At 47.8% G+C, this 22,135-nt stretch overlaps 1 protein-coding gene across 5 annotated transcripts in view; it reads left to right on the top strand.

The window, feature by feature from the left end:
* The first annotated feature begins 2,569 nt into the window (after window positions 1-2,569).
* CDCA7L (cell division cycle associated 7 like) overlaps window positions 2,570-22,135 on the top strand; it is a 211,756-nt gene continuing 192,190 nt past the window's right edge. For 2 of the 5 annotated variants that reach the window (XR_015162838.1, XM_086397421.1), the window contains exon 1: window positions 2,570-2,787. The gene's annotated coding sequence lies outside the window, so the exon portion shown is untranslated. The remainder of the gene's footprint in view (window positions 2,788-22,135) is intronic. The other 3 variants (XM_086397417.1, XR_015162837.1, XM_086397425.1) reach the window with 3 other exon arrangements.

Below are 22,135 nucleotides of genomic sequence, written 5' to 3' on the forward strand. Positions count from 1 at the left end.
TTCATTGATTCTTACTAATAAGAATGCCAGATGAAAATAATATGCACCAGACATTTGCTAAATAAGTAATATGAGACTTACTTGCTCCTTACAAAGGTGTGGAATCTTGAAGCCACACTGAGGATGCAGAGCTCGCTAGGGTTGGAGGGAGGGGGGCAGGGGCTCTACCAGGATTTGCCCAGGCGGGCAGAATTGCCTTCGCTATCAGAGACGAGCTCTTCCCTACCAGAGAAGTTCCAACAGACCTAAAACCAGCCAGCAATTCAGTCATCAGATGAGCAATCTGGGAGAAGATCTCTAAGATCACTTTCAGTCCCTGGCTATTAAGAAAACTGGTGCAGATCTGCAATTGCTAGAGATAATTGGTTTTGTTTTGTTTCAGGAAGTGACTAGGCCGATGAGGGAAATAAGAACTGTTCATGGCCCTTTGTGTCCCGTTGACCTGGGCTGGGCCTCAGCTGGGAGGGAATGGCAGTGGGCCAAGAGCGGAAGGGCGCCTCACCCTTCCCGGCCCGGCGGCCCCTGCTGACTCCACAGTACAGTCCCAGCAGACATGAAGGCCTGCAATAAACAGACAAATAAAGCCCTGGAATCCACTCAGCAGGGTCTGCTTCCAGCACAGAGCCAGCTGCTGCCTCCCCAGGGGTAAGGAGGGTCCACGGTGAGGGTGAACCTCGTCCTTTCAGTTGTCATCATATTCCTGGCTGCTGCCACCTGGCCTCACTCTGCCTTCTCGCCCAGGCCCCCTGACTGGAGCCAGCACTCAAGTCTGGCCGGACTTTTCTCCTGCCCACCCCAACACACTGTGCCTGGGACGCTTCTGCACCTACCCCGCCCCAAGTAAGGCTTGTCCATTCCCAGATCCTCCTGGGTGACCCATCCTGCACTGAATCCCCTTATCACTGTCTCAGTTCCTAGACCAGGTCCCATCCACAACTCTTTGGGGAACCACCCTGCATGGTCTCTCCACCCATCTTGCGTGGGCTGCCTTGAGGGTGAGGAAGAGGACCAACCTAGCCTGTGAGGCTAGACTGCCAGGTTCGAATCAGACTCAGGCATTGAAGAGTTGGGAGAACCAGCAAAAGTTTCCACTGCCATCTCAGCTGCTATTTCTGCACCTCAGAAAATGGAAGTTCATATGCCTTCTCCCTTACAAGGTGGTATGAGAAATAAGATGAGACAATAAACAAGACAGATAAGGAAAATATTTGGTAGTATATCTGATGATACGAGGTTCCTAAAGAAAAAAATGCTAAAGCAGGGAAGGGGGTTGGAGAGTGCCAGGGAGAGGGTCAAAGTGCCAGGACAGGCCTTTGTAATGAGTTGAATCAGGCCCCCTCAAAACTCATGTGTTAACGGTCCCAACCCCCAGGATCTCAGAATGTGACTTTATTGCGAGACAGGACCTTTACAGAGGTTATGAAGTTAAAATGAAGTCCTTATGGTGTAAGCCGTCTAGTAGGACCCATGTTCTTATGAAAAGAAGTGAAAGTGTTCGTCGCTCAGTCGTGTCCAACTCTTGCAACACCATGGACTGTAGCCCACCAGGCTCCTCTGTCTGTAGAACTCTCCAGGCAAGAATACTGGAGTGGGTTGCCAGTTCCTTCTTCAGGAGAACTTCCCAACCCAGGAATCGAACCTGCCTCTCCTACTTGGCAGGCGGATTCTTTACTACTGAGCCACCTGGGAATCACATTTGATACTTAATGACAGTTTGTGGACTGAGGGCCTCCACAAATTTGTGGGGACCAAAATGTGAGACATTCAGGCCATCTGGTGGCATGTGCTGATCCTGCTCAGCATTTAGGTCTCAGTTGTAGATTCCTGTTCTTGAGGTCCTGGTTAAATCAAAGGTCACAATGAGGCACTGTTGTGAGTGAGAGGCTTGGCTGCTCTGCTTTACTGGGCCATGGTCCAGTGGGTTCTTGTTTTGTTTTTGCAACACAACGCAGAGTCTTAAAAAAAAATTACAGAAATCAAGGGAATGAGAAAGGAGCCAAGCTGGAGAACGTTGACACTTGAAAGGGTCAGGCAGGCACTATCTGTCATCTGCTTTCTCCGAAGGGGATGAGGCTTCCTGGTGGATCAGCTGATACAGAATCTGCCTGCAATGCAGGAGACCCAGGTTCGATCCCTTGGTCAAGAAGATCCTCTGGAGGAGGGCATGACTACCTTCTCCAGTATTCTTGCCTGGAGAATTCCATGGACAGAGGAGCCTGTTGGGCTACAGTTCATTGGGTCACAAAGAGTTGGACATGACTGAGCGAACTTTCTTTCAAGGGGATGAGAGTGAGAGCCAGGCTGGAATGGATCAGGCAAGTTCCTCTGCACCCCCTGCTGTTGACCATTAAGTGAAAAGTCCCAAACAAGCCTACAAAGCACCTCCTGATCTGAGCCCTGCTTGGTTCCCCAGCCTGTCCTCTGGGTACTGCTCCCCACCCCACCGCACTCCCCAAGAGACACACGTTCACTTCACTTCAGCCAGGCTCAACCTTTCAGGCAAGCCCGCAAGCCAGAGGATTATCCATTCTACCATCCCCATTACCCAGCGGGCACTCCGGCACTAGGTGGCGCTGTGCTCTCGCGGGGCTACGGCCGTGAACGAGAAGCACGATCCGCCCTGAACGCGCGCACCTGCCCCGGGTGAGGCCGCTGCCGGCAGCTGCTCGCTGCCCCTCTAAGGGACGCTCCAGCCTCAGCACCGCGGGGGAGGCTGGCCCGGGCCCTCCGGCCTGCGTGGATTTCCTCCCCCCTGGCTGTCCCCACCGGCCCAGGTTTAGCCCTCAGGTAGGTGTCCCCAGGCGCAGGTGAAGGGCACATTCACGGCCCAGCAATGCTGCAGCGTCCGCGGGATTCGCAGCCTTGCGGGGCCAGCGCTGCACGCTCCAAGACCCCGCGGGTGACGGGAGTTGGCTGAAGAGCTCCGGGGGCTGTGGTCGCTCTCAGCGCCTTCCCAGTGTTGTGATGTCTGAGGAGCTGGAAGCGATTCCAGCACATTCCTGAATGCATATAGCTGGGGTGAATCCAAGTCCCCTTTCCCAGAGCAGATACCAGCGAGGCCACACCTGAGGTCTGTGCCAGCAGTCCAGAGCCACCACGCTCACGGTGACCCAGGGCCACCACGGTCACGTTCTTCCTCGAGGCCCTGAACACCGTCCGCAGTTCAGAGGAGACCTCGGGAGGCATTAGCTGAGCCCTGCTCAGAAACGACCCTCTCTCGCTGCTAGGGACGCGGAGAACCCTTGTCCTCTGCTCCATCCCACCTCGTCTCCCCAGCAGTCCTGCCAGGACTAAACTTTGGCCACTCTCAGATCCCACGAGGGCTAAGTATTTCCCTGACTCTCACAGTGGCTGAGCACCCTTGTTGCCCCCCATGAACAAGCTGCTGGAACATTCCCAGGTGTTACTAGCCTGGTGCCCCAAATTGGGGTGGAGGGGGATGGAATGAAGGGATAAAGCTTGCTTTCCTTCCTTCCTCTTCTTTCCCATGAAAGAGCCTTGACGGCAGATTCAGATGGAAAAGAAGGACAGGTCCCCTCAGTCACACGCAATGGCCCCAGTGGTCGAGGCTGGGCTCCTTTTGTTCTTTGACACCACCGGGGTTGGGGCCACAGATTCTCTGGAGAGTCCAGAGTCAAGATGTGGGGAGCAGCCAACGGCCCTCCTGGAACCCACGTTTCACATTATGCATTGAAATTCCCATAGGCCTGGGGCTGAGCTTACCCTGCAGAATCAAAGAGGTCAGTAAAGGCGGGGGACAAAGCACAGACTCAGCCTGGAAGCCAGAAGACACCATACAGACAGAGATAAACAGGCATTTCAGAGCAGCACAGGGCGGGGCCTGGGACGCTGCCTCTTCTCTGGCTGGCCGTGCCTGGCCACTGGGTCTCCAAACAGTCCTTCCGTTTTGGAGATGCCAGCTTGTTTTGGACCCAAGGCTTGACTGTTTTAGGGTCGGAGTGGGGAGGATTGATTGGATCACAAACGGCCTTTGGATGATAAGTACGGCAGTTTGTATGTTTCATATTCTGGTACTCAGCCCTCCCCATGGGGAGACGCTGTTTTTGTTTGTTTTTAAGTTTATTTTACTGAAGTAGAGTTGATTTACAATCTTGTGTTAATTTCTTCTATACAGCAATGTGATTTTCAGTGTTATATATATATATACACACATACATGCACAAACATATACAGATTCTTTCTAATATTCTTTTCCATTATGGTTTATCACAGGGTATTGAATATGGTTCCCTATGCTCTACAGTAGGACCTGTTGTCTATCCCTTCTGTATATAATAGTTTGCATCTTCTAATCCCAACTCCCAGTCCATCCCTTCCTCACCCACCACCCCTTGGCACCCACAAGTCTATGTCTGTTTCTGTTTCATAGATATGTTCTTTTGGAAGCAGTCTTTTCATTTACCATTTAATCTTTAAAAAAAAAAATGATTTATCTTGACTGTGCTGGATCTTAGTTGCTGCTCGTGGTCTTCCTCCCTAGTTGCGGGAGCCGGGGCCACTGCTTCTCATGGCAGCTCCTCTCGTTGCAGACTACGGGCTCCAGGTACACAGCCTTCAGCAGTTACATTTTTCAGACCCTAGAGCACAGACTCAGTAGTTGTGATGCATGGGCTTAGTTGCTCCGTGGCATGTGGAATCTTTCAGGGCCAGGGATTGAACCCATGTTCCCTTCAATGGCAGGTGGATTCTTATCCACTCTACCACCAGGGGAGTCCCTGGAAACTGTTTTTTGACAGAGTTACTTTTCCTTTATGAAAAGTTCCCAATCTTAGGGTTTTTTAAATGATTCAAATTCTGGCAGTTCAGAGTTGCTTAGTGTCTTTGGGTAGGTGTTAAAGAACAGCTGGGTTTTCTCCCACTGTTTTCTTTGCCCTTTGGTTTATTTCACTCAGTGTTCCAGTAGAAAGATCCTTGGAGTGTGAGTCAGGGAAACCTGAATTCTGGTGCCTGCCCCACGTTCTTCCAGGAACTGTGGCCTTGGGCAAGTCATTTATCTTCACTGAGACCAGTTCTCTGACATTCTGAGATGATGTGGAATCACAGGGAGGGAGGAGGGTTTGGTTAGTTCACTATGTCACCATGTAACAGCTGTTTTGATTCTCTCGGAGAGTTCATTCATTCATTCATTTGTTCATCAACTATTTAATATATGTAGAGATCATGACAGACATGAAGATGCAAAGATGACAAAGACATGGTCCCCACTGATGAACAGGCATGGTGGAAAGTGTGCTGATTTTCTGAGGGACGCGGCCAGGTCCCAGCGCTGATTAGCTGTGAGAGCTCAGCTAAGTTTTGATGACTTCTCTGAGCTCTAGTCTGCTTGCTGGTGTGATGGGGTTATTGCATAGGGTGACCAACCATCTGATTTGTCTGAGACTGAAGAGTTTCTTAGGACCCAGGACTCTTGGAACTAAAACCTAGAAGGTTCCAGACAAACTGGTAGGAGTTGGTCACCTATCTGAGAGATGAATTGAAATGACACATAGATAGAGACTAAGCCCAGGGACTTCCCTGGTGGCTCAGACAGTAAAGCCTCTGCCTATAATGCGGGAGACCTGGGTTCAATCCCTCGGTTGGGGAGATCTCCTGGAGAAGGGAATGGCAACCCCCTCCAGTATTCTTGCCTGGAAAATCCCATGGACGGTGGAACCTGGTAGGCTGCAGTCCATGGGGTCGCAAAGAGTCAGACACAACTGAGCGACTTCACTTTCACTTTTCAAGCCCAGTGCCCAGCATCTGCTAGCTGCTTTGTCAATATAGCCCTTCTTTGGGTATATGCCCACACAGCCAGACACCCCCACCCACACACCTCATCACAGGGTAAAGGGAAAAGAAAAAATGTAAGCAAACAAATATGCTATAGCTAAGGTAGCTATGGGAGAGAAGGACTGCTGAGAAGCCAGGAGAGGCTGCAGAGGGCGGGAGCCTGGCGTGGGGGAGAGGCGGGTTAAGTGAGGGTCCTGATTAGGGAGATGCAGTCTGTGCCTGAAATATTTGTAAATGCTTGAAAGTTTAACAGCTTCGGGCTCTTAAGGGGTGTTCTGTGTGGTTAGAACAAGCAGGGAAGATCCTAAAGGTAGGTTTGATTCATATTGTAAAGGCCCTATGTATGATTCTAAAAGACTTGGCTGTCATTTTGAAAGTTTCCAAACACTTTTGATGATGCATCCTTCTGGTGAAAAAAGGTGAAAACTGACACCCTTCCAAATACATGTATATTTATGTATAAATAATGCACATGTGTAAGGAAATAAAGCATACCAAAAAACCCAGAAATGTTTAAAGAAGCAGATGAAAGGCAAATATAAGTAGAAGTTCTGTTTTCTTTCTGTTCTCCAGTGATTTATTTTGTCTGCTTCCTCAAGTATTCACACCCCATTTGAGAGATCACTTCTCTTGGTGGTGGAGAATCATGGCAGGCTTTAAAGCAAAAAAAACTTCACCTGATCAGGTTTGATTTTCAGCAAGTGACCCTGGGTGCTTAAAGCAGGGCATGGAGGCAAACCAGCCATTAGGAGACTTGTCAGAGTCCAAGAGAAGGTATCAGTGGCCCACACTCAGGTGGCAGCATAGGTGTGCAGGGAAGACACCAGACTGGGGAGGGATTTAGGAGGTGAAAGCAAGAGGACAGGTGACTAAGAGTGGGTCTGTTGAGTTAAATAAGTGCATGCATGCAGGCCTCTTGAAAGATGTCCTCACACAGAGGTGCTCCCTGGAACTACATTCAATTTCAATGACATTTTTGATCCACACTCCAGATGTGATGCAAGGGAAGTCAGAGCTGTATTATGACTTTCATGGGCCTTAGACACTTTGCCTTCAATGAGCCCCTTTCTCCATTAAAAATAATAATAATAAAATATATTTATATATAAATAAGTATATATGTATGAAAGCATCTGAATGAATTGTATAGAGAGGAATATAATAAAGTAGTATTAATATTATATTCCATTTTTATCTTGATTTTAGAAGAAAGTAAAATACTCGCATGGGTTTCTAAAGGTATGGTGCACCTTAGGCACCGTGCCTGTGGTGCCCAAAGGCTAAGTCAGTCCTGGAAGCCTGTCAGACTCTGGGGATGTGGCATTCTGGCAGGTTCAACGTGAGCATGGAGCGCCATCTAGTGGCTCACATGTTTGCAAGGCAGCCGAGCTGCTGCTCTGTAAAACTTGGACTCAGCATCCCAGATCAGACCCAATCTGTCTTATGGCTGCTTGACTCATCTCCAGACAGCCCTGGATGCTGGGTTTTGAGACTGATTGGCAGGCAGACAAAACGAAACCTCAAGAGTGCAACAAGGGCACAGGAGAGCCCCCAAATCAGCTAAGAGCCAAAGTTTAATCTTTTCAGTTAACAAGTTATTTAATGCAGTAGTAGTTTTCAGCATTTTGGGGCTTGAGGCAATACACTGAATGGGGCTATAAGTGGACTCCAGTTTAGGAAAGCAAGTTTTAAAAAACAAAAAAAATTGGTTTTGCAGTGTTCTCTCAGTATTTCCTATTTTCTTCTCCACTAGGATTCCTTCTGTATCTGCAAGGCAGTTATCCAGTATTTGATAAGAGGCCAGACTTTTTTTTTTTTCGTGGCCATGTTGCATTCCTTGGAGTATCTTAGATTCCCTGACCAAGGACTGAACCCAGGCCCATGGCAGTGAAAACCTGGAGTCTTAACCATTGAGCCTCCAGGGAAATTCCTATATGATCTTTTAAATTTGCTTTTGAATTAGGCTTGCTAATATCTTATTGGGTTTCTCTTATTGAAAAATTTACATCTATATTCATCAGGGATATTGGCCTATAATTTTCTTAAGTTGTAGTGTCCTTATCTGGCCAGAGTATTACTGGCCTTGTAAAATGAACCTGGAAATGTTCCCTCTTTTCAGTTTTTTGAAAGAGTTTGAGTACTGTTAATTCTTCTTTAAACATTTGGTAGAGTTCACTAGTGAAATCACCTTGTCCTAAACTTTTCTTTGTTTGGAAGTTTTTGATTACTGATTCAGTCTCCTTACTCATTATTGGTCTGTTCATATCTTCTACTTCGTAATTCAGTCTGCTGCTACTGCTAAATCACGTTAGTCGTGTCCGACTCTGTGAGACCCCATAGACGGCAGCCCACTAGGCTCCCCCATCCCTGGGATTCTCCAGGCAAGAACACTGGAGTGGGTTGCCATTTCCTTCTCCAATGCATGAAAGTGAAAAGTGAAAGTGAAGTCGTTCAGTTGTGTCCGACTCTTAGCGACCCCATGGACTGCAGCCCACCAGGCTCCTCTGTCCATGGGAGTTTCCAGGCAAGAGTACTGGAGTGAGTCTGGATAGGTTGTAAATTTCTAGGAATTGACTCATTTCTTCTAGGTTATCAAACTTGTTGGCATATAATTATTCACTACTATCTCATGATCTTTTGTATTTCTGTGGCAAATTGTAATATCTCCTCTTTCGTTTCTGATTTTATTTGAGTCTTTTTATCCTTAGTTAGCCAGCCAAAGGTTTGTCCATGTGTGCGGCTCCTGACTTAGAACTCTGCATGGGGCAAGAGAGAAACAAGCCTCTTTGGCAGTGTTCACACAGCTGGAGAATCCAGGCACTTCCTCTCACACTCCCACCTTCCCGCATAGGAGACATCACAGGCTGAGAAAATTTCTCTTGTCCCTTAAGCTGAGCTACCCAGGAGAGGCGTGGTGTAGGTAAAGTCAGATGTTCCTCTTACCCTCTCTGATGCGTTCAGTTGCAGATTTTTGTCCTTGTTGCTCCAGTCACGTGCTGGAACCTCTGCTGGATTCTTGGACTTCCACAGAGTCTCTCTGATCTGTGGGTGATTGTCTAATTGGTGATTCTTGTAGGGGAAGATGATAGAAAGCTTCTATTTTTGCCATTTTGATGATGTCACTTTCCAACAGATATCTTTAAAGATATAAACTCATAAAGTTTACTCAAGAAATAAATAGTAATAAATAGTATGAAAGTCGCTCAGTCATGTCCAACTCTTTGTGACCTCCTGGACTCTACAGTCCATGGGATTCTCGAGGCCAGAATACTGGAGTGGGTAGCCTTTCCCTTCTCCAGGGGATCTTCCCAAACTAGGGATCAAACCAAGGTCTCCCACATTACAGGCGGATTCTTTACCAGCTGAGCCACAAGGGAAACCCAAGAATACTGGAGTAGGTAGCCTATCCCTTCTCCAGCAGATCTTCCCAACCCAGGAATCAAACCAGGGTCTCAGCATTGTGGGCGGATTCTTTACCAGCAGCCCAATACTTGTATATCAAATGAAGCAACTGAATTCATAGTTTAAAGTCTATATCAATTTGCCTGCATCCAGTCTGGAGCTTAGGCCACACAGGAGGTAAACAGGGAAAGTTTACAATGAAGAATCATCACACTCTGATAAAATAGGACCTCTTGATACAAGATAAAACCAGTGCTGGCAAGGATGTGGAGTAACTGGAACTCCATACATTGTTGGTGGGAATTCAACACAATACAGCCAGTTTGGAAAACAGTTTGGTAGTTTCCTATAAACTGTCATGGATCCTTACCATTCAATTCAGCACTGCCACTCATAGATATTTACTTAAGAGAAGTAAAAAGATATGTCGAGACAAAGACATGTCCTTAAAAGTTTATAACCGACTTAGTCATAAGAGCCAAAAACTGAAACCACCCACTACTTACCAACTGGTAAACGGATAGACACATTACAGTGTCTACATACATTAGAAAATATCCTGAATAGGCTGAATCCTGACCCCCAAAGTTGATGGTCATAGGAGACAGGGTCTTTGGGAGGTGATTAGGTCATGAGGGCAGAGCCCTTAGGAGTGGGATTCATGTTTTATAAAAGAAGCTCTAGAGAGATTCCTAGCCCCTTCGTCTCTGCAAGTTTACAGAGGGAAGGCGCCAACTGTGGACCTGGACACAGGGCTTCATCAGAACGTGACCATACTGGCACTATGATCTTCAGCTTGCCAGCCTCCAGAACTGGGGGAACTTAACATATGTCCTTTAAAAGCTACCCAACCTGTGGTATTTTGTTACAGCAGCCTAAGTGGACAAAAAAGATACATTTTGGGGAGATTGAAATATTCTACATCATAATTATGGTGGAGTTTTTAATATATATATTTCTTAAAGCACAACAAATTGTACATTTAAAATTGGTAATTTTATTATTTGTAAACTATTTCTCAATAGAGCTAATTTTTTTTTAATAGTAATGTCAAGCCTCTGCTGCTGCTGCTGCTAAATCTAGACCACCCTAATTAAAACAGAATCCCTGGAGATAAGGCCCATGTGCCTTAGGTGATTCTAAAGTGCAGTCTGGGTTGAAAATGACTGTCCTTTGCAGAAAGAACATTTGTGTGAAGGCATCTCAAATGGTATGGCATCAATATGAACCTTTTTTCCAACACCTCCTCCCACTTGTTCAGTCACTCAGTCCTGTCTGACTTTGCAACCCCATGAAGTGCAGCATGCCAGGCTTCCCTGTCCTTCACTATCTCCTGGAGTTTTCTCAAATTCATGTCCATTGTGTCGATGATGCCATCCAGACATCTCTTCCTCTGTTGCCCTCTTCTCCTCCTACTCTCAATCTTTCTGAGCATCGGGTCTTTTCCAGTGAGTTGGCTCTTCACATCAGGTGGCCAAAGTATTGGAGCTTAAGCTCCAGTGTCCATCTTTCCAATGAATATTCAGGGTTGATTTCCTTTAAGATTGACTGGTTTGATCTCCTTTCAGTCCAAGGGACTCTCAAGAGTCTTCTCCAACAGCACAGTTCAAAAGCATCAATTCTTTGGTGCTCAGCCTTCTTTATGGTCCAGCTCTCACATCCATATGTGACTAATGGAAAAACCATAGCTTTGACTAGACGGACCTTTGTCGGCAGAGTGATGTCTCTGCTTTTTAATATGCTGTCTAGGTATATCTTAGCTTTCTTTCCAAGGAGCAAGCATCTTTTAATTTCATGGCTGCGGTCACTGTCCACAATGATTTTGGAGCCCAAGAAAATAAAATCTGTCACTGTTTCCACTTTTCCCCCATCTATTTGCTATGAAGTGATGGGACAGGATGCCGTGAATGTTTTTGAATGTTGAGTTTTAATCTAGCTTTTTCGCTCCTCTCTTTCACCCTTATCAGGAGGCTCTTTAGTTCCTCTTCACTTTTTGCCATTAGAGTGGTATCATGTGCATATCTGAGGTTGTTGATATTTCTCCCAGAAATCTTCATTCCAGCTTGTGATCCATCCAGCCCAGCATCTCACACGATGTACTCTACATACCTGGGCTTTCCAGGTGGGCCTAGTGGTAAAGAATCTGCCTCCCAGTCAGGAGACATAAGAGACATGGGTTCGATCCCTGGATCAGGAAGATCCCCTGGTGAAGGAAATGGCAACCCACTCCGGTATTCTTGCCTGGAGAATCCCATAGACAGAGGAACCTGGCAAGTGATGGTCCACTGGGTCACAAAGAGTCAGACGTGACAGAAGAAACTTAGCAAACAGGCAGTCTGCGTCTAAGTTAAATAAGCAGGGTGATAATATGCAGCCTTGTCGTACTCCTTTCTCAATTTTGAACCAGTCCAGTGTAGTGTAAACATAACTTTTATGTGCACTGGGAAACCAGAAGATTTGTGACTTGCTTTGTTATGACATTGACTCTGTGGGGTGGTCTGAAACTGAACCCACCGTATCTCTGAGGTCTGCATGTGCTGTGATTTGAAGGAAAACAGAGCTGCTGGACTAAGACCAACTGCTCAGAACTCCGTCCTTTCCAGAACTTAGTTCCTGGACGGATCTGAAGCACAGAGAGCTCAGCCGTTAATGACCAGAGTCACGCGTGCTGGTCAGACTGTGGCTGACGTGCAGGCTGGCTTCACAGATGCGTGGTCTGCTTGGCCTGTGATGCTCTGTGGCTTCCGTCGTGAAATTCTGAATAATTTGTGTTTTGAATTTGTGTTTTGTTAGTGAAGTCTGCTGGGACAGTGAAGCATGGGCCAGGTATTTGGAGGCTCTTCAAAGTGTCTTATGCTTCTTTGTTTCGAGACAGATGTGGAATAGAGTTCAAGGAACTGAGGGAAACAGGCCATTAGTGAAAGGTTTTGTGTTTATCTGGCACGGGCTTGGGCTGTGTTTTCTGTTTGCTGTAGCTATAAGGCGTTAGAGGCTAAACTTGCTCCGTGTCCCTGTTTTTGCCTCCCCTGTGGGCCTTGGATTTCCCCAGAGGCTTCTTGAATCTTCCGAGAGGCACAGTTCTCGGAGGTGTATTCCCCAGTTGTCATACCGGAGCCCCAGTGATCTGGAAGGTGATGTGGAGGGAAAGCGTCTGTGGTCCTACAATTGACAGTCTTTTAGTGAGCTGACCTTCATAATTGCATCTCCATTTTCTTTGTTTGTCCCTCATTGGTGAGACAGGGAGGCTGGGGAAGGTGGAGATGGGTATATCCATTCCCCCAGGTTGGTTAGGGTCTGGTAAAACCTCAGCAGGTTAGGCTCTAGTAAATTACTTTCTCTTGAGGGCAGGCCTTGTTAGGAAGAATGGAAATGTCTGGGTGTGTTTAAGAAAGGCCGTTTCCCCTCCCCCGCACAGACGTAGGAAGGGCTGCTTCTCCATCTTCCCTGTGAGAACCTGCAGGACTCCAGCAGGCTGCACTCCCGGAAGTGTGGGAGCCTCCCTGGAGGTTAACCCACCTGGCCTCGCGCACCTCACCCATCACACTTCAGCTCTTCCCCCCCAGGCGCCGGTTCCCACAGACTGGTTGCTGCTCTGGTGAGTTGCGACTCTGCATCTGCCTGTAGGTCTCTCCAGTCTGTGGGGCAGTGGCTTGCCCTATGGCTTCAGTTCTCTGATGGATCTGAGAGAGTTGTTGATTTTTCGGTTTGTTCAGCTTTCTTTTGGTCTCTATGTGGGTGGGAGAGATAACTTCTAAACTTCCTTACGGGCAGAGCTAGAAACTCGAACTCAAATACTGTTTAAATGCTCCTACAGTTGTAATGATGTGGCAGGCAGTAAGGCTGTGGGAAAGAGGCGGGGAGGCTTTGAGGCCTGGACTGGGCACCAGCCGCCCCACCTCTCCTGGCTGCTTCATCTGACGCCTCACTGCCCTGAGTGCTGTGAACTGGCTGTGTACCCCAAACTCGGAGCTTATAAAAAAGCAGCCTCTCGGGGGCCCCATTCCAGACCCGCCGAATCAGAACCCACAATGTAAGGAGACCCCCCCAGGGGATCCCTGTGCAGGTTAGCGTTTGCAAAGTTCTGACTACAAGTTATGACACACTTTCGAACATGAGTTTGTTACCTTCGTTCCCAAACTGTTCACTGAGGTGCCCAGCGGCACCACAGTGAACTCACGGGGAGCTCTCTGAGACATCTTTACTTAACACATATCTTGGGAAACACAGGAACCTCTGTCCAGTGTCAGGTGTGCCTCTAACTTTAGTTTATTTCCCGCCTTAGATCACTGTGTTCCTTCTGTTGCTGTCTTATGGACGACTAGGAAAAACTTCAGCTGTGATCAGATACTAGACCTGTGTGAAAGGCAATGGGGAATGAGAAACGAGTTGGCAGTTGTATCTGAATGCAAACTCTGAGAAGTGTTCAGAGCCCAACAGGTGCTAAGCTGTTAGACTATCAGTGTGGATTAGATTGTTTGAACCTGAGGCTGTCGATGTGGATTAGATTGTTTGAACCTGACTACATAATAAGTGTTAGGCATTTCCTCTCCTGGGCTGCTGACACACTAGAAGGACCCTGAACTGAGAACGTTTGGGAACCTCTGGCTTAACATTTGGTTAATTGTTTTGTAACCAAACCAGTCAGGTCCGGTCACCCCGTGCGAAGTGAAGCCAGTCTTCTGGCACTGCGTTGTGTGCAGGTAAGTGCAGGTTTATCGCAGGGCACCAAGCAAAGAGTCCAGGCAGCTAGTGCTTAAAAGACCAAACTCCCCACTGGCTCTCAGGGAAAGGTTTTTAAAGACGTGATGAGGGAGGAGGGTTGTGCAGTGCCTGATTGTCTCGTGGTGAAGTAATTGGAAGTTAATCAACTTTCCGGTTCCAACCGGTCTGGGCACTGCGGGCTTGTGGGCAGCATGCAGTTAACTTCTTCCACCTGGTGGAGGTTTCGGTATCTGCAAAACAGCTCAAAGGATATGGCTCAGAATATTATCTGTAGCCCTTGAAGAGGAACTAAAGGTCCTTGACTTTGTTTAATGGCTAAACTATTATTTTGCTTGACTGATTTATTTTCTTTCTGCATTTTCTCAGTTCTCTGATTACATTTACTCTTTAGAACTTGGGGAATGCCTAGGAGGCTCAAGTTTTTCTGCAAACAAGAGGCAGGTGGAGGACATGAGGGCGTGTGTCCTGGAAAGGCCCCAAAAGGTTCTACTCAGTTACAACTGCTCTTTCACCTGATTTTTGAATGAATTAAATGAGATAATGCCATAGGTGTTAGTTCTCTTCACTTTGCCCTTATTTAGTGTACTCCTTTTCTGTTGAATTTCACCTGCATTCATTAAGGACTTATGCAAAGCCCTCATACCAAGGTCAGTGAACCCCACCTACAAGCAGGATATGTTTACAATGCCATGATCAGTTTCCCTGCTGTGCAGTGCTTACACCTGCATCACTCTTTATGTTGAACACAGGCAATCTCCTTGAATTTTAACAACCAAATGAGAAAAGCCAAAGAAATATTAATAACTCCATTTTAAAGGAGAAAAACCGAACCCCTGAAATCCAGAGGGGTTGCATAGTTGCACAGGCTCACACAGCAGAGTCTTTTTCTCCAAAACTAGTGCCCCCTTACTTCCTTTACTGCCTGGAGGGGAGGAGGGTATTCCAGAACTGGGTGGGATGTCGGTGAAAAAATGAGTGTTAGTCGCTCAGTCGTGTCTGATTCTTTGTGACCCTGTGGACTGCAGCCCACCACGTTCCTCTGTCCATGGGATTTTCCAGGCAAGAATACTGGAGTGGGTTGCCATTTCCTCCTCCAGGGGATCTACATGACCCAGGGATTGAACCCTCGTCTCCTGTATCTCCTGCATTGCAGGCAGATTCTTCACCACTGAGCCACCTGGGAAGCCCTTACAGAGAGGCTGGGCACTGTCTAACAAGCAGCCAGGTCACTGTGCTGTTGAGGGTGGTGAAGGGAACTTGTATTTTGCTTCATTAATACTCATTTCAGGTGATTCAGTGAACCCCTCTCTCGCTCTCCCCCCACCTCCCTGGCTCCCTCCCTCCCCACCCCCCACCTTCCCACACACACACACTTCTGGAGGGTCTGAGTAGAACAGGAGCTGGTTATAGGTTCTGGTCCCCAGGCAGGGATGCTTTTGACCGGGAAGGGCCGGGACAGTTCATGGAAGGCCTCCCCAGAGAGCTTTGGAGATGAGAGCTACATCAGAGCTGAACACACCATTGCCTCTGGATCTCTCATTTGGCTCTTTTCCAGGTCAGGAGTGACCAGAAATGCTGACCATCTGTCCACTGTTTCTTAGCCTCCAGCCAGGGCCAGGGCGGCTTGGCGCACACCGTGGCCGCTGCCCACCCCAGCCTCCGTCCACTGGATGGAATTTCCTGCTTGGTTCCTTTTCCTCCTCCTCAGGTTTAACGCCTACTTAAGGAGACAGCATACAGGAACACTTTTCCTCCCTTTTTAAATAACAAAATCTAACATTTATTGGGAAGCCACCGTCAGCAGGTGTTGTGCTACGGCTCATACCGACCGTCCCCAGGTTGGTTTGCTGGCGCTGCCATCACGCCACACCACAGACAGGAGCTCACACAGAAGTGTGTCGTTTCCCGGGAGTCCCAGGTCCAGGTGTGGGCAGAGCCCTGCTCCCTCTACAGCACCAGGTAAAGAGTTGCTCCACGTCTCTCTCTAGCTTCTGGTAGCTCCTTGACTTGTGGGGCATCTCCCATTCTCCACAGGACATTCTCCCTGTGGGCCTGTCTGTCTCCACGTTTCCTCAGTTCATAAGGGGACCAGTCATATCAGATCAGGGTTCATCCTACTCCAGTAGGACCTCATCTTCATTCCATTGGCAATGACCCTTTTTCTGAAAAAGGTCACATTTTTGAGGTATTGAGAGTGAGGACTTCAACATATGCATTTGGAGGGACATAATTCAACCAATAACATGCCCACTCCCACCCAACTGACAAATGAAGAAACTGAAGCATAGAGGAGTTAAATAAGCTTCTCAGGGTCGCATGGAGAAGGAAACGGCAGCCCGCTCCAGTATTCTTGCCTGGAGAATCCCCTGGACAGAGGAGCCTGGTGGGCTACAGTTCATGGGGTTGCAGGAGTCAGACACAACTTAGCGACTAAACGGCCACCACCACCTCAAGGCCACCTGGCTGATGAATGACCAAGCTGGGATTTGACCTGGAAGCCCTTTATTCGGAGAAGCGGTTTGCAGGCTGGTGGCACCAAGGCCACCCGGAGCCTCACTGGGCTCAGATTGCTGGGCCTGACCCTGCAGTGTCTGGTGCTGGAGGCCTCACGCGGGGCTGCTGCCTTGCGTTTCTAACGGGTGCCAGGTGACGCGCCACTTGCCTGGGACCATCTTTAAAAACAACTGCCCTGGTGGCAGCTCTCAGACCCCATTTTGCATACACATCACTGGGAGCGTCTGTTTCTTCTTCTGAGCAGTTCCTGTGACCCACTCCAGAAGATTTTGATGGGATAAACCTGGATGGGGCCCAGAAATCTGTACTGGTGACAAGTGAACCTAGTGACTCTGAATCGGTGCTCAGTGGCCACCCTTTGAGAAAGCTCCAGCTTTGTGTTTCCCGGTTGACTGCCAGGGTCCTTCCACTTCGCCTGCACATTGGAGTCGCCTGGGAAACTTTCAGAAGCGCTGAATCCATGGCTGCTGCTGCTGCTACTAAGTCGCTTCAGTCGTGTCCGACTCTGTGCGACCCCAGAGACAGCAGCCCACCAGGCTCCCCCGTCCCTGGGATTCTCCAGGCAAGAACACTGGAGTGGGTTGCCATTTCCTTCTCCAATGCATGAAAGTGAAAGTGAAGTCGCTCAGTCGTATCTGACTCATAGCGACCCCATGGACTGCAGCCCACCAGGCTCCTCCATCCATGGGATTTTCCAGGCAAGAGTACTGGAGTGGGGTGCCATTGCCTTCTCTGAATCCATGGCTGGGACTCACCCTTAAAGATTCTTATGCAGTTAGTATTGGGGGATGGCCTAAATTTTTAAAATTCAGTGTTTGTTTGTTTGTTTGTTTTTTTAAAAACACTGGGTTTTAAAAAACTCGCTTGCAGGTGACTCTAATAGCGCAGTCCAGGTTGAGAACCATAGCCATAGCTGAAAGCATGGAAAAGATCCCCTAGGGGTTGGTTACTATGACTGAGGTTCCAGACATTCATCTGAGATCCTGGAGACCCGGGGGCTCCATTCTCCCTCAGCATTAAGTCAGAAGGGTCTTCCTCATTATTCAAGCGTTTTGCAGCCGGAAAGCCTGTATCTTTTCCCAAAGAACCCACGTCGTTCTCCCTGCATTCATTTATAAGAGGCAGTGTGGTGCCCTGGGGAGTGAGAAAGCCAGGAAGCCCAGGCCTGATTCCAGCTTCTGCACTTGCTGAAAGTGTGAACCTGTATGTATTTATGGGGTGGCCAGCTTTGCTTATCTGAAAACCTTACCTCCTATAGTTGTAGTGAGGAGTAAAGGGTTACTGTGGGTGAAGATCTTATAACGCTGCCTGTCACAGAGTAAATTCCAAATTAGTGTTTTAGAATTTTTCTCTGAACAGGGATGTATTAAGCAGCTACCATATGCCAGGCACAGGGGTACAACAGAGACCACAAAGTCCTGTATCTCAGAGTTGGTAATGGAAGGAGCAGAAGCTGATAATATCTAATGTGACAGTACTAAACTCTTATTGTCTCCGAATCCCCAAGATGTCCTCAGGGACCCTTTTCAATGAACTGCTTTTTCCCACCACCAAATTTCAGAAATCCTAATCCCCAAAGTGATAGTATTTGGCCTTTGGAAGGCAGTTAGATCATGATGGTGAAGTCCTGTGAATGAGATTAGATCTCTTCATAAGAAGAGATAAGAGGGGCTTCCCTGGTGGTCCAGTGATTACGGCTTTGCCTTCCAGTGCAGAGGGTGCTGAGATCCTACATGTCTCATGGCCAGAAAACCAAAACATAAAACAGAAGCAACATTGTAACAAATTTAAAGAAAGACTTTAGAAGTGGTCTGCATCAAAAAAAAAAAAAAATCTTTTTTAAAACTTTAGTGAGAGCTTGCTTCTTCCCTCTGCTGTCTACCATGTGAGGACCCTGTGAGAAGACCCCAGTCTGCAAACCAGGAAGAGGGTCTGAACCAGAACTTGATCACATGGGCACCTTCATCTCTGACCTCTCAGCCCCCAGAACTGTGAGAGACGTGTCTCAGTCACCCAGTGACTGCTGTAATACAACAGCCCAAGCTAAGATACCGAAACGAGGGAGACTTCAAAAGCAAGTCCTGTGCAGACAGCGTCTCACGGGGCACCCCTTAGGAACAAGGAGAGAAGGATGAAGTGGCTGAGGCAGGTTCGGAGGAAAGGAGGTTGGGCTAAAATCCCATGTACCGCTGCTGCCTTCCTCCTGTCTGATTACATCTTTCTGGGAAAGCTCTCTTGATTTCTCTCCCTTTTCTCTCTGTTCCCTGTTATATCTGCCTCCCAGCAGTTGTTCCCTGGGAAACTTCCCATTTTAAATATTTTACGTTCTCCTGTGGAGTTACGGCTTGGGGAATGGTGATGAGATGGGCACAGAGTTACACATGAACAAGGCCGAGGGGTAGCAGGAGCCGTGGCCTCAGGGCCTGGCTGGCAGGAGGATTGCAGCGTTTTTGTTTTCTTTTTTCCTTCTTGGACCATAGGCTCTTATCTTTCTTTCTGGGAGGCTCGTTAATAACTAACGGAAGTGCTAATTGCCTCGCAGCCACTGGAGGGCGCTGGTTCCTCTATTTCCTAAGAGACAGCTGGTCTTCCAAAAAGATCACCTCGGCTAGCGGGGTGCCACTCCGAAATTCCTCCAGGGCCCTCTTGGGCAGCAGCCGGGGCGATCCTCAGCCAGGCGACTGGCCTGCGTCCCTCGCCCGGCGTGGTCTCCCTGCCCCGCGCGGCCGCCGGGATGCTTCGCCTGCGGCACTATCTCCGCGTCGCACGTGCACATACCGCGTTTCCTCCGCGGGTGTCGCTGTGGTCAGGAAAGAAATCTTGCAGGAGACGCGAAGGCTGTGCGCTGCCCGGCTTGATAGGAGGTGGGGTGTTGCGGAGGGGGGTACTAAAACGAGAGGTAAATTACCGCCATTCCAAAAGGGACTGAAATGTTCCTCAGTATGAAAAATTGTTTCTTTTAGCGGCTGCGCCTCCTGCAGCCGCCACAGAGGAGACAGACGGGCTTTTTTTTTTTTTTTTTTTTTTTTGCAAAGTAGTACTGAGACCTGTCTCCAACTCTTCCTTGACTGGTGAAGTTAGTCCTGGAGCCCCTTCTCCCTGGAGCTGAATTAGGAGGATGCTTCTCAAAAGGCAGCACAACCTGTTGAGGATATTTCAGTGCACTCCTGGCCCGGACCCTGGAGCTCTTGTTTGAAACTAATGGAATGCTGCCCTGGAATCTGCACTTCTTTGCAAGCACCTCTGGTGTCACAATTAGTGCAGGCCCTACTTGGAAATACGATAGTTAAGAGAATCAGATTAAATCAATTTCCTGGAGACTTGCCAGGAATCTGGGTACTATTTCAAAAGATGTTATACGGGGTAATTAGAAAATTGCAGAAGTAATTTTACTTCCAAAGGGCAGAAAGTGGCCGTTTTCACACTGATGTGGCTGTATTTTGGATCTGATTTCTACCAAATGCCTGTGATCTGCTAAACTGTTACTTACATAATTCTAATTTGTTCTCCCACAACTTGATGGGAGACTCTCCATTTCTACCCACTGGTAAACGGAGGCGCTGAGGTTAAGAACTTGCCCAAAGTTGGCTCTGCTTTCCATGGAGTATGGACTCCACCCCAGGTCTGTCTGGTCCCAAAAGCTTTGTCATCTTTTGTGCAGTTTGTACAAGTGAATAAGGCAACTGTGGGTACTTGGTCTGTCAGTCTGACCCTTAATATGATGATACGCAGGTTCTGCAGACTGCAGATGTGTGGGAGATTCAATCTGGAGGCCTTTGCAAATACAGCATGGGTTTTGGGTCCAGATTTGGTCAAACATTGGTCAATGCTGTGTACTACTGAGCTCTCGGTTCTTCATCCAGTGCGCAAAAGCAGATTCGTGGTGACTTTGCTAGACCAAGCCCCCTTCAGCGGTCACTTGTATTTATTCCAACCACCTGTATATAGAGTTTCCTGCCTCAGTGCACCCCTATAGTCTGTTCTCAATACAGCCAAAGTAAGCCTTTTAAAATAACCAGATGGTATCACAAACTTTCCAATAGATGAGAATAAAACCCAAAGCCCTAACTGTGGCCCTTGAAGCTCCAGTGGCTGTGACCCAGGGTACCTCTCCCTCATCTTGCAACAACCCCCTAACACACACACACCCACACACCCACCCACCCCACTTAGCTATCTCTTCTCTCGTTCCCAGCTTAGGGCCTCGCTCATTAGACTGTCATGACCATGAGGACAACAGCTTTGCCCTGTCACCTGTTATATCCTCAGTGCTGGCATTTGACGCATAACTGAATGAATTTTTGTTGGTGAATTATGGTTTTTTAATTCTTGAACATTGTTGCATTAGGGAAATTAGAGTGGGAGATAGCTGTGGGGAAACAGCTCGGTGATGTTGTATTCCACTCCTCCACATCACTAGGTTTTGAGGCTCTCCCTTCTTCACTCTAGGGACATACAAAGAGCACAGTTTCTAAAAGGAAAGTGCATACCCATTGAGGAAAGGAACACAGATCCCCTCTACCACTGTTCATACCATCTGTGAAGATCCATCTTGGATCAGCCTAGCATCGCCAACCTGCTGGGGAAGAGTTTTCACTGGTTTCTTAGTGCGGAAACTCAGAAGATGGACATCAGAGCCCACTGTAGAGGGAAGTGTCTCACAAAAGTGAGTCCCAAAGCAGGAGTTAAGGTGCTCTCCCATCCAGCAAACAGCAACAAAAGTAATTCTTTTTCCTGTCAGCTAGGTTAAGGATTTGGCAAGGAAAGGATAAGGTTTTTGGGTGAGGCGGAGCCGGGAGAAAGGTTGATGTTTTCATTGTGGTTTGCTTTGGTTTTGAAAGAGGTTGCTTGCCAAAGATGCAACGGTGATCATCTCAACATCTTGAGTAATTTGGGGTTCCAGAGCAAGGCCAGAATTGCCTGGAGTCTGAATTGAAGTGACTCCCACTTGCTCTGCTCCACTTCATGGATTCCTTGATCCAACAAGCCACCCTTCCCTTCACTGTCACCATGTGCCTCATAGTCTGTGGGTCTGAAATTTTACTCAGTAGCTGCATCTGTACAGACCGCCTCTGTACAAAAGTTAGGATGTTTATCTGTTGAAATATATAAAAGCAGCTGAATTTAGTTCTCGTTAGAGAATAAGTTTTCCATTGTCCTTGGAGCTACTTTCTATCTTTAAAAAAGCCTAAGTTGAACTTTTTCTGTCACAGAGGCAGATTCATGGTCAGCCTGTAAAGCTGCAGGTTCAGTTATGTCTTTGTCTGGCTTCTTCCAACGTCCTGGGCATGACCAGGAATATGTTCACATGTCACATGTTCTTGTAAAATTGGAGAAAATAAGGTATATTAACTGTGAACATGAAAAGTGAAAGTGTTAGTGGCTCAGTTGTGTCCAACTCTCTGTGGCCCCAAGGACTGTAGCCCACCAGGCTCCTTTGTCCATGGTATTCGTCAGGCAAGAATACTGGAGTGGGTTGCCATTCCCTTCTCCAGGGGATCTTCCCAACCCAGGGATTGAACCTGGGTCTCCTGCATTGCAGGCAGATTCTTTAGCATCTGAGCCACCAGGGAAGAAATCCATCAAAAACGCTTTTTCCACCTCAGCTCTATTGCCCTCTATTGACTTCTCACACCTGGTGGCGTTAGAGGTGGAAACCGTCATTTTGGGATCCAACAAAGGGAGAGTTGAATTGCACATACGTGGA

Source organism: Bos grunniens, chromosome 4 (genome assembly GCF_055505025.1).
Source record: "Bos grunniens cultivar Pamir isolate PY7600 chromosome 4, Bosgru_T2T1.0, whole genome shotgun sequence".
NCBI classification, from domain to species: domain Eukaryota; kingdom Metazoa; phylum Chordata; class Mammalia; order Artiodactyla; family Bovidae; genus Bos; species Bos grunniens.